The following is a 6000-nucleotide window of genomic DNA, read 5'->3' on the forward strand; positions in this document are numbered from 1 at the left end:
GCTGGGCAATGAATCGACTGATATAGTTCAACCTGCCCAACAAACTTATCACGTCTTTCTTCGTTCTTGGGGGAGGTAGATCCCTGATAGATTTTATCTTTGTTGGATCTAATTCGATACCTCTCCTGCTCACTATGAAGCCCAAAAGCTTGCCCGATGGGACTCCGAAAGCACATTTGGCTGGGTTCAGCTTCAAGTCGTACTTCCTCAGTCTCCCGAAGAACTTCCTCAAGTCTTGGATGTGATTATCCTGCGTCCTGGATTTGATTATCACATCGTCCACGTACACCTCTATTTCTTGATGCATCATGTCATGAAAAATGGCAGTCATGGCTCTCATGTAAGTTGCCCCAGCATTCTTCAGACCAAATGGCATAACCCGATAACAGTAAGTGCCCCAAGGCATGGTGAAGGCAGTCTTCTTGGCGTCTTCTTCATCCATCAATACCTGATGATACCCAGCGTAACAATCTACGAAAGACTGGATCTCATGTTTGGCGCAATTATCAACAAGGATGTGGATGTTGGGCAATGGGAAATTATCTTTGGGACTCGCTCTATTCAGGTCTCGATAGTCCACACATACCCGAGTCTTCCCATCTTTTTTCGGAACTGGAACCACATTTGCCAACCATGTTGTATACTGGACTACCCGAATCACTCCCGTTTTTAGCTGCTTGGTGATCTCCTCTTTAATCTTGTCACTGACCTCAGTTTTGAACTTTCGTTGCTTTTGTTGAATTGGAGGACAATCAGGATGAATTGGCAATTTATGAACCACTAGATCAACACCTAGTCCCGGCATGTCATTGTATGACCAAGCAAACACATCTCTAAATTCAAAAAGAAGTTGAATTATCGCGTCTCGCATTTTCTTGTCCGTATGAATGCTTATTTTGGTCTCCCGGATTTCTTCAGGAGTTCTTAAATTAACCGGTTCGGTGTCATTCAGATTTGGCTTAGGTTTATTCTCAAAATGTTCCAACTCTCGGTTTATTTCCCTAAAAGCCTCTTCTTCATCATATTCTGGTTCTGGGTTCATTATTTCACAATTAAATAGCTCGTTGTGATCTGGGCATGAAGTCCGCAAGCATGTCATATTTAAAGCCGCATTATTATAACTGAAAGAAAAGATAAAGGAAAAAATAAGAAAATCAGAACAAAAGGGAAAAATGAGAAAACAATGACGATTTTTTTTATTTTTCTTGGAATTTCGGAAGACAACAATGTTTACAACTTGGGAATTCAAAACAACAATTGAAGGGAAGAAAATATCCAAGTTATATCCTGGAGATAACTCATGATCCAAGAAAGGTGGCAGGACAGGTCTACCCGGACTTCTGCCTAGTCGGGAATGGCGTGGCCTCCCAGTTTCGAAGTTTGGCATTTGGCCCCATATATATCATCTCGGCGGTGCTGGTGCCTTCTCCTGGTTGAACCATGTGAGCCTCATAAAGCATTTCTCTCATTGCCCCACATATCTCCTCGATTTCCTCAGCCGTGAAAACCTCATCATCTTCTTCTTCAGTGTATCTTGGTCTGACGAAGGTTTCATATAAATCCGGCAGTGGCCGAGGCAGTTTCCAACCCCCATTCTTCCTCTTCTTTGCCAATTCTTCATCTTCTGGAGTGGATTGAAAACCTATCCCAAAAAGTTTCTTGGCGGAAGGCAAGGTGATGGGTTCCGTTATTCCTTGCAATGTTCGTCCGAGCCCTTTCCGTGGCCTGAATCTGTGTCGGATCATCTCTTTAGCCACTATAACCGAGGCATTAGACAAGAAAGGTTAGGGGCAAGGTCTTCCCTCTTCATGCTACTCTGCTAACACAATTTCGAAAGCCTGGTAGACCGTGTGCTTGCTCCCTTCCCTTGGTTCAAGATATGGGATGGATGGGTCCTGATAAATAGACTGCTCATCTTCTCCGTGGACCACAATTTCCCGATCTTCGTGCTCAAACTTCACCATTTGATGAAGAGTGGAAGGCACAGCTCCCGCCGCGTGAATCCAAGGTCTGCCGAGGAGAAAATTGTAGGACGTATCCATGTCAAGCACTTGGAAAGTTACTTCAAACTCTACTGGACCTATGGTTAAAGCCAAGTCTATTTCCCCAAGGGTGTCTCTCTTGATGCCTTCAAAAGCCCTCACGCAGACATTATTGGGGCGGATTCTTCCGGTCCCAATTTCCATTCTCTGTAGCGTGGAGAGCGGACAAATGTCAACACCTGAACCCCCATCCAATATTACCCGCTTGACGTAGTAGTCTTCGCATTTAACTGTTAGATGCAAGGCCTTGTTGTGTGCCGCTCCCTCTGGGGGTAAGTCGTTCTTGTTGAAAGAGACCTGGTTAACGGTGAAGAACCTTTCTGTCATTCATTCCAGTTGTTCGACTGAGGTTTCAACTGGCACGTATGCTTCGTTCAGGGTTTTGAGTAAGATCTTTTGATGCTTGGCTGACCTCATCAGCAATGATAGCATGGGAACTTGCTCGGGGCATTTGCGTAGTTGGTGTACCACTTCGTAGTCTGGCATTTTCATTTGTTGGAAGAAAACTTCCGCTTCTTCAATGCTTACAGGCTTCTTTGGTGGGAAGCGCTTCCGTGTGGCGTTGTTTAACTCTCGAGCGTTCGAATACCTTCCAACGAAAGTATTTTCCGGAAGTTCTCCCGTGATTTCTCTACCTTTGTATGTAACCAACGTCCTTTGATAATTCCATGGCACTGTGGACGTGTTGGTCATCGGCTTTTGTGGCACGCATCCGATAACCACTGGCTCGTTCAGCCGAGGTGGTTGAATCGTCCCCCGAACCACATAGGCCCCTTTTGGTACATACATTGGCCTTGCCCTTTTGACTTCGAAACTTTGTGGCTTCTCTTCTTGACCCCGCGGGACGTAAAGAACTTCATTCCTTACGGGCACCACCGTTACTGTCTTTTCCTCCACCTTCTTTTCAGGCTCGCTCTCCACAGTACTGACCTTCTTTTTCCCTTTTTCTAACTTCGGGGTTGTTCCAGGCCTTTTCTCTGCGTCGGCGATGGCGATTATGGCTTTTAAAGCAGGATCAAATTCTTTGTCCTCGCAGATCATTCCAATTAGCGGCCCGTTGTTGTGAGCAAGTAATGGATTGTTAGTCACATTTGGGACCTCCTCGTCCCTTAGCACTATTTCCCCCTGCTCTATCAAATTCTCGACCACTCTTCTCAAAGCCCAGCAGTCGTTTGTATCGTGCCCTTCTGCTCCTGAATGATAGGCGCACCTAGCACCGACTTTGTAAGAAGGTGACGCCGGATTGTGCCTGGTCTGAGGGACTGGCTGCAGGAAACCCAACTGGATGAGCTTCGGGAACAAAGTAGAGTATGGTTCACCGATGGGCGTGAAAGTCCGCCTTCTAGGTGGCTCCTGAGGACGGAAGTTATTTTTTGGAGGCTGTGGGTTATAGTGGTTGCGGTAAGGAGGCTGATTTCTGGGAGGTGGAGCTTGGCCTCGGTTGGCTTGGTGCGGCGGATGGACATACGGCTGGGTGTTGATGACCATGTAGGGTTGAGGAGGATATGCCACATTTGAGTGGGGGTAGTAGTGTTGTGGGGTCCTTTCCGGAAAACGGGGCATAGGATTACGATATTCCCTTGTTTCGGCTGCTGCCATGGCCGTTTCTTCCTTTTTCTTCCCTCTTACCATTCCTCCGGACCCGCTTTGGACGGCTTGGGAGGTTGCCCTTATGGCTGCTTGACTCAAAATCGTACCTGTTTTCAGACCATTCTCCACCATTTCTCCAATTTTAATCGCTTCTGCGAACGGCTTTCCCATGGCTGACATCATGTTTTGGAAATAGTCGGACTCTTGAGCCTGGAGAAAAGTAGTGACCATTTCTACCTCATCCATGGGAGGCTTCACCCTCGATGCCTGCTCGCGCCACTTAATAGCATATTCTTTGAAGCTTTCTGAAGGTTTCTTCTTCAAGTTCGACAGAGAATTTTGGTCTAGTGAAATGTCGATGTTATACTGGAATTGTCTCACAAAATCTCTGGCGAGATCATCCCATATATGCCATCGGGACATTTCCTGGTCCATATACCATTCTGAGGCTATCCCTACCAGACTTTCCCCAAAATATGCCATTAGTAGTTCATCTTTTCCGCCGGCTCCCCGCAATTGGTTGCAATATTTCTTGAGATGAGCAATGGGGTCACCGTGCCCATCGTACTTCTCAAACTTTGGGGTCTTGAGACCCACTGGTAGGTGTACGTGAGGGAACATGCATAGATCGGCATAGGAGACGCTCTTCTGTCCGCTCAAACCTTGCATGTTCTTCAAACTCTGCTCCAGGCTTCTCATTCTTTTGGCCATCTCATCTCGTTCATCAAATTTGGGGTTCTAATCCTGCCCAGGTGCAAACTCGCACTGAGGCTGTGGAAGATGAGTGCTGGTGGCGAACCGAGTTGGTTCCCTTGAAAAAGATGGTGCTTGGAATGTAAACGAGGATGAGTCAAAATTTGGCTTGTATGTAACAGGTTGTGCCGTAATCGGGCAGGGTGGTGCAGTAAAGATGTTTGTGTTTACATCTGTTGCTGATATCCGGGGATGAGAATCAGAGGGCGCTCCAGCAGAGAAGGTCGAAATGGCTGGGTATCCGAACGGGGTAGCAGGATAGCTTATGGGGACATTAGAAGTCCCGCTTGTCCTAGAGAATAACTCAGGGAATCCAGGGATGACACTTGGTGGCTCTTTTCCGTTATTCCAGTCGTCCAACATTTCCAACATGCGGAGCCGCAGGATTCTATTTTCCTCCGCAGTTGCGGACTCGGGCGTGAGGACGGCCGAGATCGAACTCTCCTCGGAAACAGGAACTGTTCGTAAACGAATTTCTGCAGACATTTCTATGCTTCCTTTTGACCTTGTGAAATAAGTGTGAGCACCGCCTCCTGACTTAAGTGAACACTCCCTTTCGACCTCGTGAAGTATGAGTACGAGGCCAGACTTTCACCAAACCAACCGCCTTTTCAAAAACCTGGAAGAACTCAACGACAAACGAACGGTTAATTCGAAACAAATAATAGATAGGAAATCTCACGTTGGGGCATGATGCACCTATACAGTTAAGTGGATTCCTACATGTTTGCGACGAATGCATGCGTCATTCCGGCATTCTTTTTAGGCTTCCCTTTTTATTATTTTCCTCTTCTTCTTTTTTCAATTTTTCTCTTTGGTTAAACCGCGACCGGATCCGATGAGGATTGCCTACGTATCACGATGCCACGTGAATCAGATTATTACGTAGTTCAAAAACAGATGAATGTAAAAGAAACACACATTTTATTACCGAAATGATTTATTACAAGCAATATTTCGAAAAAGGAAAAAACAAAACTTGAAAATAATCATAGACTCAAACAGATTAAAACACCCTGATGCGAAAAGATAGACAGAAGATGTTAAGATACAGACTCGACCTATGAATACATTATGGTTTTGAAAATTGGTGCCCGCGGGGCATCGTTCGGCCTCGCCGCGGTCCTAGGTGTGAGATCCCTTTTAAGTTGCTCCAACTCATGCATGGTCTGCTGGACATAACTCATCACTGCCGAGAGAATGGTAACGCTGGGCATGTTCTCACAACGTAGACATCGTCTGATGATGGCGTGGGCAATGGTCCTGATCCTATCTCTGGTTTGTTTCTTTTCTATGAGCAGACGTTTCATCTGATCACTGCACGTTTTTAAAACCTGAGAATCTTGTATATGCCGATTCTTCAGTTGCCGCACTTCTGTCTTCATTTGGGCCAACAGGTCGTAACAGTATTTGCTCTCAAATTAGAAATCCTCGGCCCGTTTAGCTGCTTTAACCTCAAGTGTAGCCATCTCTCTCTTCATTTTAGCAACAGTTTTCTCGTGGTCACGTTTCTGTTGGTTCAAGTATCGACAATGCTTATCTGTTCTTGTACCCCACTGTGCTTTGAGTTCTGCCATGACATTTTCAGATTCTTCTAAACCATCTCGCCATTCCC

Source organism: Nicotiana sylvestris, chromosome 3, assembly GCF_000393655.2.
Source record: "Nicotiana sylvestris chromosome 3, ASM39365v2, whole genome shotgun sequence".
Classification (NCBI taxonomy): domain Eukaryota; kingdom Viridiplantae; phylum Streptophyta; class Magnoliopsida; order Solanales; family Solanaceae; genus Nicotiana; species Nicotiana sylvestris.